This window comes from Monodelphis domestica, chromosome 2 (assembly GCF_027887165.1).
Source record: "Monodelphis domestica isolate mMonDom1 chromosome 2, mMonDom1.pri, whole genome shotgun sequence".
Classification (NCBI taxonomy): Eukaryota; Metazoa; Chordata; class Mammalia; order Didelphimorphia; family Didelphidae; genus Monodelphis; species Monodelphis domestica.
The window spans coordinates 328,054,033-328,066,654 of record NC_077228.1 but is presented as its reverse complement, the minus strand read 5'-3'; the positions used below and the strand labels follow the sequence as shown (position 1 = coordinate 328,066,654).

Below are 12,622 nucleotides of genomic sequence, written 5' to 3'. Positions count from 1 at the left end.
CATTAGAATTTTCCAAATACCCCCAAGCTTCCTTCACAACTCCTTGCCCTTCTTTTTTTTTTCAGCTCAAATCTTTCTCTCACACAAGCTTATTCCATTGGAGCCAAAAGTAGAAATATATTTCCAATGGTAACTGATGAAGTAGAATAATGGATATCAACAGGAAATATGAAACCCAAATAAGAGCTAGATTGGACTTGTATCAAAGGGATATTTGCCTGGTGCTTAAGTTAGCATTAAGGAAATGACAGTGCAAGAGATTTTGCATTATGGAGTGAAATAAAGCTAACTGAACAGATACACAGAGTTAGATGCCAAAAAGAAGCCCAATCAGCCATGAAAGACCTCAGATTTAAAGGTTCCTAAATATTATCTATATGGCAGGTACAAATATAAAACAGGGAATGTGCAACCACAGTCTTATATGGCGGTTAGATAAAAAAGTATAGCAAACCCAAGAACTATATGACCACAACTAAAAATTCATATCACACAAATAAATTCAGTTTAAAACAATTGGAAAAAAACATTAATTTCTCATGGGTAGGCCAAACCAATGTAAAATTATAATTATAAAGAAAATTATAATTCTTCCTAAATTAATTTACTTATTCAGTGCCATCCCAAACTACTAAACTAAAAGTTTATCCTATACTATCCTAAACTAAAAGTTATCTCATATAGTTAGAAAAAATAAGAACAAAATAAATCTAGAAGAACAAAAGACCTGGAATATCAAGGAACTTGATGAAAAAATATGAAGGAAGGTAGCGTAGCTCTACCAAATCTCAAATTATATTATGAAGTGAAAACTATCAAAACACTCTGGTACTAGCTAAGAAATAAAACAGAGAACCAATAGCATAGATTAGGCACTCAACTTGTAATGGTAAATGGCTATAATAGCCTAATGTTTGACAAACCCAAAGATCCAAATGTCTGGAAGAACTATTGACATAAACTGCTAGGAAAATTGGGAGGAAAGTATATAGAAATTAGGCATAGACCAACATCTCACATCCTGAATCAAGGTAAAGTCAAAATGGATACATAATTTGGAAATAAAGGGTGATACCATAAACAAATTAGGGGAGCACAAAATAGTTTATCTCAGACCTATAGATAAGGGAAGAATGTAATTCAAAATAACACATAGAGAAATTATAAAATGTAAGATAGGTAACTTTACATTAAATTAAAAGGTTTCTGCATGAACAAAAGCAATGTAACCAAGACTAAAAGAAAAGAACTGGGAAACAAACTTTATAGAAGTCTCTGACAAAGGCTTCATGAGCTGTATTTAAGTGAGGCACCATTGTATGAAGTCATCATTGAAGTACAGTGGCAAGAAATCAGTTAGGAGGCCTGGAAATGGCCTGACACATAAGGGATGACCTTGCCTCCTTCAATATCTGATCTTCATGGCCATTGGAATGAATTGTTCTCATCTTCCTATTCCAATGGAGAAATTCCTCACGTTTGGGGGCTAGATTAGCTCCCCAAACTAAGTGATGGTTTTGAGACCTGTTAGCCTCAATTTGACTTAGCCCATCTGGTGAGATGGTTCTACTGGGATGTAGTTTCTGTGCATACTACAGCTTCTTGGAGTTGAGTGAAAGGTGAACACAAAAGGTAGATGAGTACCCCCCAAAAAGAGCTTTATAAGCAGAGGTGCTAGTCCCCCCTGAACAGCCCAGGTACCCCATCTTTAAAAGTACTTACAAACCAAGAGAAACTAATTTCTTATAAACTGAAATAATAAAAAAAAAGTGAAGGTAGGAATATGTGAAATATAATTAATAGATTTAACTCAGTCATATGACTACTGTCCTCTATATTCAGGACAGCATACTATAGGCAGGCCTCTCTGTTCTCTTTAACACTTTCAGACACAGCCCCCCCCCCAATTTCCCAGGTGAGTTTAAGAGCAGAGAGAGAGCCCTGCGTGTGCTCTGAGAACTGGACCTAATCCCATTACAGAAGAAAGGAGAACAGAGGTACGATGGACCCTACCAAGAATGAAGAAAAGAAAGAGAAACACACGAAACAATAAAGCCTTGGAATCCCCAGACTCAGGAGTCAATCCTGATGATTCCATAGCCAAGTTCATCCAGGCTCCACAGTAGCCCAAAACAAGAACTTGTCCATTCCACTAGGGACTCCTGGAAAACCTACAGGAGACTGGTGACATTTCACCATCAGCATTTGTCACTAGGACTTGGATTCTGAAGTGACTGAATCACACTCTGTTATACTGGGGCATCACTAAGGATTAAGAGTGAATCAGATTATAAATTTCTTTTGATGTAAGGAATATTGTGCCTATTTTTCATATGGGGTAGAGAATGTTTTTATTATTTCATTCTTTCTTTACCACTTATACTATTTATATCTATTAAGTGCTACTGCTATTGAATTTGGGGTTCAATTGTATGGTCTGATAATCGAGTATTAAATGGCAACTTCACCACAAATAAAGACACTGACTGAACCTGAAGAAAAAGTTTCAAAGTCACATAGGCTACATTTTCCTACATTTGGTCCAGCCCCATCAATGTCTTCCATACATTATACCAAATTGCAATTAGTAACACTTTAGCTAAAACAGAAGAAAGCAATTACTCTCTCCCTCTTTACCAGTTTATAGACTTTTTTAGTGAATTTTAATGAAAATTCAAAGAATATTTATTAAGTAATTAAAATAAGTCAAGCTATATGATAGGCACCAGGAATACAAAAACAAAATGTTGCCTTACCTCAAGAAGCCTCTATTCTAGGAGGAAAAGCAAAGTATCAGCAATCAACAAAAGCAACTGTTTTTCAGCTGTCCCTTTCTTAAATCTTCATCTCTGTGTCTTCACATGCTACCAAAAAATCCCCAGAGAAATTCCCCAGAGAAATTAAACAAATCAGACACAACAACCACTACTTACCTCTAAGGATAAAATCAGATCCTCTTCACTAGCTTGACAGAGGTTTGAATTACTCATAAGGACTTAAGGTTATCTAGTTCAATCTCATTTTGTTCTGAGAAATTACAAAGCACTATTTGGGTCTATTTTAAATTATTTTAATTAACAAACATTTATTTTCTATCACTCCCATCTCTCTTCCCACTGAGAAGAACAAAAGAAAAGAAAAACAAAACCTTTGTAACAAATATGCAAAACTAATTTCTACATTTGTCTACATGAAAAATGAGAGTCTTACTGTATGTTGTTCAGTCTATCACTACTGTGTCAGGAGATGAGTAGAATGAGGTAAAGAGTTTCACTGGTTCGCTGGAATTGTTATTGGTCACTATATTAATAATATTTCTTGTCTTTCAAGTTGTTTGTCTTTATAATGTTACTGGGTAAATTGTTTTCTTGGTTCTACTCACTTCACTATGCATTATCGGTTCATACAAGTATGCCCAAGTGTCTCTGAAACTATTGCTTTCATCATTTCTTACAGAACAACAGTATTCCCTTGCATTTATGTACCACAAGAGAAAGGGGAATGTGATTTACTTAGAGTAAGAAAAATGGCAAGTGAAAGTCCCAATCTAGGCCCAAATCTTCTTAATCCCAAATCCAGTACTCTTTTCACTCTCCCACACTGCCTTTTCTGTACCACAGTCCCACATTCCTTTCTTCATATTTAGAATCTTTAAATAAATTTTATTCAGAAGTTAAGGAAAAAATAAAGCAAAAAGAAATTACAGAGTTTTAGTAATCAATGAATTTGTAGAGTGGGATGTCCTTAATTTGATGATTACCAACCATATGACCCTCAAACACTCAGTCTAGTCCTTCATGATCCTATGTACCTTAGCATGCTAAGTCCTTCTGATCCCCACTACCTTTCAAAGTCTTCCAAGCTCATGTTTGATGCTTTCATCTATCTCTTCTTCCACTCTCCACCTCTCCTTTTGCCCTAAATATTTCCCAGCATCACAATCTTTTCTAATGAGTTCTATCTTCTCAGCCACATAGTACTCAATAAATGTCTATTGACTGACAAAACTCCCTGGGACCAATTTCCTCATCTGTTTTATTCCAGAGTTGAACTAAATGACTTTTGAAGATCTTCTCAGGTCTAGATCTTTGGTCCTACAATCTTAAACTGACTAAAATCTATACACAGGTTCCCAATTTTAGGGTTGCCTAGCCCCTATCCTTATTCTGGTTCTTAATCCTATCTGGGGAAGTCCCTGAAATCTTGCTTTTCAGATATTGAATATTTCACACTGTCAATCCCTCTGTTGTCTACCAACCATGAAATATATTTAGGTAGTCACTTAGTCAAAAGTCGGTGCTACTTGGAGAAAGATACCAATTCAAGTTTGAAATAGGAAGACATCTGGCCTTGAAGCAGGATATTGGATTTTTATTGTTCTCTTGCTTCTCTGTCTTCCATTTCATGTTCTTTATATTTATTAAGTTGTATTATCATGTAGCTTAAAGTATGAGAATTAATTTTTGTATTTGTTCATAAACTCTGACACATCAACTTTTTCTGAGATTTTTTAGACAGAAGTGTTAGCCTGGGGTCCATGTATTTGTTTTTTTGTTTTTGTTTTTGTTTTTTTTTTAAACATTTTGAAAATCGTTTTCTTTTTCTTCTTATTTTGGTAAGGATATTTTATTTTGCCAATTACATGAAACAACAATTTTCCACATAAGTTTTCAGAAGTTATATGATTCAAATTGTTTCCCTCCCTCCCTTCTCTCCCCCTTTCCAAAGCTAGTATGCAATTTGATCTGGGTTATACATGTATTATCAGGCAGAATCTATTTCCCTATTACTCATTTTTGTAAGGGAATAATCATTTAGAATCAAAATCCTCAAATAAAATCCCAAGTAAACTAAAAAAAAAATAGGAAGACATCATTTATGGTAGTCAAAACCTTCTTATTGGGGAACTTTGAGACCCTTAAAGCTTATTTTTAGGCATGGCAGGCTGCCTCTGCTAAAGTAATTTCTCCTCCTACCTTTCCTGTAATCTCCTTTGCCTTGAGATTCTCGTGCTAGAAATGTCTCTGCTCAACAATTTTAAGAATTGATGGCTTCCTATCTATTATATGAGGAATGGGAAATCCATCAGATATGACTGAGAGAGCCCTTGCCTCTCTCTATATAACGCATGGATTTCACCTTCACCATTGAGCAACCCTCTCTGTTGTATGGGACAGGACCCAGGAATTCCTACACCAGACTTGGAGAACTGATAAAAACTCAATTTGAAGCCTGGAATGTGCCTTTTGCAGAATGAACAATCCCTTTCCCTCTCTACCAATCTGAAAGTTTTCTAACCTGAGGTATAACAACAATCAAGCATTCATTATTCCAACACTTCCAATGGCTAAATTGCAAGCATATCATTTCCCCTTGAGTGACTAGATCCACTCATGCAACTATCTTTCTAGGGATTTTATCCCTGTATCCTAAAGTCTTCCTTCTTTCTTCCCATCCTTTTTCTCATGCCTCTCATGTACTTCAAGTTAGGCCCAAAGCATGACATAATAGATAGTATATTGCACTTGGAGTCAAGAAGAGCAAGATTTAAGTCCCACTTCTGACATTGAACAGTTCTGTTACCTTGGGCAAGTCACTTAATTGAACTGAGTCTCAGTTTCCTCTTCAGTAAAATAAGGTTAGATTAGATGACCTCTAGTCTCTAAATCAATGATCCATAAATTATAATGTAATCTCAGGGATTATTTTATTTTTGGTACTGAAGTTTACACATCTTGATTAATTGATACAATAATATAAATGCCTTTCCTCGTGTAAATTAAAATGTGCCACTTACTCATTAAATATTGCAAATAAATGTTCATTGTTTTTAGTATTATTCGCACTTGTCTCTTCTGTGAAAATGTCAATATCCCAAAACCTTCAGCAACAGCCTGAGACAAGAAGCCTATTTATTCCCTTAAAAAAATAATCATTCAATGAAACTACATTTATTAGGCATTTTTACCGTGTCTAGAATTATAGTCCCCCCCCTTAGAATATTCTAAAACTTCTGTGGAATTCATAAGATGATTTTATGTACATGAGATCTAACATATGGATAAATGTTCATCAGATTTTAAGAGTCAAAAGAAACTTTAGCCTATCACCAATCCCCTTATTTTTCAGATAAGAAAATAGGCCCAGAGAAAGTAAATGACTTATCCAAGGTCACACAAATAGGAATAAAATGGTACATGGGATATCTATTCTCCATTCCTGAAGAAAACACTTCATGTAAAAATCCAGTGTCACTTTTTTCATGCCTCATTTCAGATGACAGATAGGTTCTGTAACATATTCAAAAGCAAAGCTTTGAAGTTTATGTTCTGTTCTGCATTTTATTATTTGAACATTTCACACTTTTTTCTCATCTATCTCTATTTTAGTGCTCTATGACCAGACCCTATGAATTGGATTATCACTTTTCAGGGGGAAAATGTAAATTGTGCCTGATTAGGTTGCTGAAAGAGCCTGAACAGTGAAATGATCTTACTTTGAAAACAGCTTCAGGTGGACCTTTTTCATCCAAAATTGCTTTAGTCAATATGTGCAGCTCCTTTGCAGTTATATGATTCAGCTTCTCTCTGAATCATTTTACCAAAAAGATCATGCAGCAATCTTATTCTTTTCTTCTGCTCTGACTTTGAAATGCACCGTGTGGACAATTGATTTTCTATGTCATTTTGTAGACACAAAACTAAAATAACAGATCAGATACATGTGTAAATTCCAGTTCCCCAAAAATAAAATTTGTAGCTAGCTTCCCTCTCTTTCCATCATTGCCAGAAACAACTTTGCCATGTACTCTAAGAATGTACTTATCTTTCTTGAAAACCCAAGGCCCAGTAAAGCTGCCAGGGCATCAAAATCATTACTTGGACAAGTAGAATGAGGTTTTGATTCAGATCCTCAAAATCTACAAGGGAGCCAATGGCACTTTCAATTTCATCATAGCATAGAAACAACTAAGCACTGACATCTTGTTCGCAATAATAATTAAAATAATAAACTGCCAGCACATTGTTTACTCCTCTAAGTTGTAGTCTACGTAAGATCTCCTTGGCCTGCCATACCCCACAACTGAATTGAGACACATTTTTGCCACTTTTTTTGCAAACAAAATTTGCTAGTTATGGTCCTGAATGGTAATGGCCATGTTCATTCACTCAACATTCATCATCCAACACTTGAGTTTCTACTGACCTCCTCTCTCCTTCCTAGGAACTGCTTTGTATTACTGTGTGTATATTCACAAACATAAGAATATGCAGAGAGAGAGAGGAAAATACCAAGACAGAGAAAGCTCATACTAGCTGAGTCAATTATTAAATTTTCAGTGTGACCATTTACATCTCAGAAATCATCAAATTCTATAAATTGAGGCTTGATTTATTGTTCTGTTGACTTCCAGGCTTAAGAAAGTTATAAAGGAAAATGTTATTAATAACATGGATTAAATTTTAAAGTGTGTCATTCATTTTCTGAGAGCTGGTTATTAAACATTTACCAGAACATCCTTGGAAAGAGAGAGAGAGAGAGGGGGAGACAGAGGAAGAAACATGAGAAAGGTATGGATTAACTCCTCTGTGTTAAGGTTGTTTTCCCTAAATCCAAAGTTAATTCTCTGAGGGCAGGGACTACTTTGCTTTTAACTTTTAAGTGCAAAGGAGGCACGTAATACATTCTCATTGGATGAATGGATGAACAAATAAATATCTACTAAATGCAGCATAATAGTAGATGCTGAGGTAGATAAAACACAAAGTCTAGATGGTCCTTGTCACCAAAATGTTACGTTCTAGTAAAGAGAATTATAGTTGTACACAGATACTTTGATATGCTGAAATATCTGTACTCTCTTCAATGGTACAAATAATACAACCATCATTCTTGATCATTCCCTTTTAAAAATCAACCTCAAAGCTCCATCCTATCGGCTGGGACTCTTCCTCTAGAACTCCTGAACTTGCTTGGATGCCAAAAAAAGCATATGAACTGTCCATGAATTATTCTTTGCTTTTACAACAATTGCAATCCATCTCCTTTTCCAGATATATATGTATTGTATAATATATTTTACTCCTCTTCTCCAGAGCAGTCCTTTATAAGTAATAAGTTGTAGCTCTAAGGTGGGGGGGGGGGAGAAGGATTAATTTATATAAAGTTTGGACTGGATTATTTAAGAGTGTGGTTACCAAGAATTTATATGAATTCCAAAGAGATTTATTTACAAAACATAGAAAGAGTGAAGTAAGGAAAATCAGAGAGAGGATAGGGTAAAATATCTAGCCTAAGCACCAAGTAATTTATTTCTGTCCCCTAACCCAACCCAGGCAGGGAGAGTTCTTTCTTAGCTGGCCTCCACAAAGCCGAGGACCTGGGGAAAAACTCTCTCCTGAGGCTAATTTCTTCAGAAAATATCCAGGAAAGGAGTCAGCTCTTTCACTCACCATGTGTCAGTCCAACAATATCATCAGGAATAGGGTCTCAGGTCCAGTCAGCAGATTTCTCCTTCAACCTCCACTCCAAAGAATGAAGTCCCAATAGAACTCCTTCAGGAAGTTGTCATTCCCTTTTAAAGACACTTTATCTCACATCACTTCCTGTGTCTTCCTCCACTTTTTATGTGGACAAATCATAGTTTAAAGCCTTGCTTAGTACTGCCCAGGAGTCAGTCGATTCTTATTCATCACCCACTATTGCACATGTGGGTCACAGACCTCCCACTTAATGAATAAGTGGGATGTTTATACTTTTGGTGATTAGCTCTAAAAATGGACAGATCTCCCCATTCAACTTTAAGTAGGTGTTCTAAAAATAGTCAGGGGTTACATAATTTCACTTTCACAATCAAGGGAGAGTTAAATTTAGTCTTCACATAGCCTAATCCTGCTCACCATGCATTTTTCAATTGCCCTTTTGCTTTTTGGCAGGATACCATTTTGATTGTCTTGAGTTACAGCATGGTACCATGTACCATAGTAATAACATGAATCATGACTGCTTACAATTAAGATGGACTCTATAAAGGACTTTATATTCGTCATATAAGGCTACCAGCTGCCACACAACCACCAAACAAATGCGTTCAGTTCCAATGGAAACCTGCAGCCTTTTCAGATCTGATACAATTCAGATAAAAATTATTAGTCATCATAATCTAGGAATTCTCATTAATGGCTTATTCCCACATTGGTAGCTTACTAGATGGAAGTACCACAGAGTCATTCATAATTTTAAAAACACATCTTAGTTGAATTAGCAAAAACATAATGGAAACAGAAGAATTCTAATCATGCATCATAGGCTACATATTTCATTTTATATGATCCAAGCATTTTCCAGGGCAGAAACCATGGGTGAGAGGTTAAAGCAAGTAAACTGATGAAAGATTAGAAAGCACTGTAAAGAGTGATTCTCACAGTCATTGTTCAATGGGAAATAAAAATAAAGAGTCATTAGTCTTAAAACTTGTATGAGTATACCCAGAAATAACAATCACATAAAAAGGCAGAGGCTCAGAGTTCGAGGTTCTGCTTACCATGAAGGAGTGGGGAACAAGCCTGTAAGCTGTCAGTTGAACAAGAGGGGAACGCAAAATGTGTGTTATATGTTTACACTAATTTGGAAGCTCTAGTATTCCCGTTTCTTATGCCTCTGTGGCCAAGAGAATAACCAGAATTACTACGGGGTTATCTAATCCTGTCATCAATTAACTAACTTCCCAAGTGCTGCCCCTGTTTCACAGAGAAGAAGTAAGGGTATCTTTACACAATAAGTTTCTGAGTTGCTTTCTCTTCAGGTTGTACTATAAGTAGTAAACCAAAAGAAGGCTAGGAGATGGAAAGGGATGGAGTCAGTGACTGAATGTAATGTCTTGTCTATGTTACATGTGATTATTGCTTTAGTTTTTATTATGCATTCACTGATCCAGTTAACTCGTGTGCTAAAACTGTGACATTAAGTGGAGAATAAATCAAGCCATGTACTAGGAAGAATAAAGGGGCAAAGCTTAAGCAGTTGTGGGGTTGAGTCAGAGAATGAGCAACATCTATATTCCTAGATAAGAGACAAGGGAGTCACTACCATAAGTGCAATGAAAGAGAGTGTAACATGAAACAACCCTGGGTACATGGGGTCCTGGCTATTTATAAGATCCAAACAGAAATAGAAATCTGGCTCATGCCTCGCTCTTTCTCTCTATCTCTGTCTCTCTCTGTCTCTGTCTCTCTGTCTCTGTTTTTCCCTCTCTGTCTCTCTATCTCTCTCTCTGTCAATCTCTCTCTTTCCCTCTCTGTCTCTGTCTGTCTTTCTGTCTGTTTGTCTGTCTGTCTCTCTCTCTCTCTCTCTCTCCCAACCCTAGCTCTGAAAAAGGAGCTCTGCTCAACTGTCCCAGAGATTCATTCCAACAGGGTGGCATCTGAACCTCACAGAGCTCACACCAGCACTACTAATCATCCCTGTGTTTCAGCTTCTGCAGTCACTATATTTCTCCAAGCCCCTTCCTCTTCTCCCTTCAGAAATTTCCATATGTAGGAGGATATCTGCCCTTTTGCATTAATACCCTGAAGTAGCAGAGAAAAGAGGATTGAATTTGAAGTGAAAGAATTTCAGTTCAAGTCCACTTGGTTCTACTATTTTACTTAAATGTATACGTCACTTCCCCACTTTTGTAATATAAATGGGGAGCAGGAGGAGAGCAAGGTAGAGGTACCAAGAAGGAACTCAAATGTACAAAGAATCATGAATCAAGCGGTTTATTGGGCACAAGAGGCAAATCTGTAGATTCTCAGCTCTTCATGTTGAAGAGAATCTAGAGTTCTGAGATTTTCCCCTATAGATGATTATTATTGATTAACACAGAGATGTAAAAAGACTGAGTGGAAGGAGTACATTAGGGGGAGTCAATCAAGCAAATAGCTGCTGGCTTGAATTGAGAATCTCTGCCCTTATAAATCACATGAGTAGCATGATTAGGAGAACATTGTACACAGAAACAGCAATAATGTGTGTGGATCAATTGTGAATGACTATTATCAGCAATGCAAGGATCCAGGACAGTTCCAAGGAACTCATGAGGAGAAAGGCTATCCATTGCCATAAAAGGTACTGGTGGAGTCTGAATGCAGATTGAAACATACCTTTCTTCATTTTACTTCCTCCATGAATTTTTCTCTAGTGTAAGCAATCGGTTCCTTTTTCACAATATGACAAACAGGAAAATATGTATTGCATGATCATACCTACATAACCTATATCATATTACCTGATGACTTGTGAAGGGGGGGAAGAATGGAAGTGAGGGAGGAAATACAGATCACAACATTTCAGGAAACAATTATTAAAAATTATTCCGAATGTCAAAAAATTTTTAAATTAAAAGTAAAATAAAGAACAATATTAGGAAAGTTTGCTATCCTCACAGACCTGGATAAGATGAAGTTTGATGAACAGATTATGATCAGCAGAGCTCTGTATTTCTTCCATAAATGAATCTGACTAAACCATAGCAACTCCCATTATAGACGTAAAACTTCTCACAAACTAGACTGTCAATTAACAAAATATATACAAGTTTTACAGACAAGAATAGCAGAGTTGCATGAAATGGGCTTGATACAACAAACAGTACCCCTGGATTACAATTTGCACAACATCAAACCAGGAGATATAGTATACTTAAAAAATTTCAATCAAAAATTGGCTACAGACATAAAATGTACTGGACCACATGAAGTATTGCTTACTACCCCAACAACTATAAAAATTGCAGGGAAGGACTCATGGTTCCATTGTTCCCACGTAAAACCAGAAAAAAATCAACACCACTGTAACAGACATAAAAGATAATTAGACAAAATATAGTGCTGAGAAATGAAAACAAAAACTGATTAACATAAAAAATACAACACAAAGAAATAAAAGTGACACATAATGTTCGAGACAACTTTCCAGCCCAGAGGAAAAGCAACCTAGAGGAAAAGCATCCAAGAGGAAAGGCAACCCAGAGGAAAAGCAACCTAGAGGAAAAGCAACCCAGAGGAAAAGTATCAAAAAAAAAAAAAAGGTGAAAAAAAACAGCTAAGACTTTGAACTTTGTAAATTTGTTTAAATAAGAATAGGACAGATAGAAAACAAGACTTATATGTAAGACTAAGTGTGTTGAAATAATAAGACAAAAGTAATTTCACATATTAGGGAAATAGCATGCATCACTACATAACATGGAAGAAAGAAGAGATCCATCAGTCAACATGAGAAGTGGAAATCTGAAGAAACTTGATAAGTGTTAATTCAACACAACACTATTAGATACAAAACACAAAATCACAAACTGACATGTTGAGAGTCCTTGTTTAAATAAACAAGTGTCTGAAATTGTATTTATGCAAAATGTAAATATGTATATAGTTAGTTCCATAAGGTCTTAGGCAAATAGAAAGATCAATAGATATTTCTATTTGAATGACATCAGGATGTGGAACAATGTATATTGTTGTATTATATGTAAATAATTTATATAAGTAATACATTAGTTTTAGTTAACTTAGAGTAAGTAATATTAACTCTAAAATTCAAATTTCTTCTAATAGTTTTGTTCAAACATTTATTGTACTGA

At 35.8% G+C, this 12,622-nt stretch overlaps 1 long non-coding RNA gene across 1 annotated transcript in view; it reads right to left on the bottom strand.

Annotated features, from left to right (window-relative positions):
* Window positions 1–12,137, bottom strand: part of LOC103104250 (uncharacterized) — a 98,544-nt gene extending 86,407 nt beyond the window's left edge. Inside the window, exon 1 of the long non-coding RNA XR_008916595.1 lies at window positions 8,454–12,137. This is a non-coding gene — a long non-coding RNA (uncharacterized LOC103104250). The remainder of the gene's footprint in view (window positions 1–8,453) is intronic.
* Window positions 12,138–12,622: the final 485 nt, after the last annotated feature.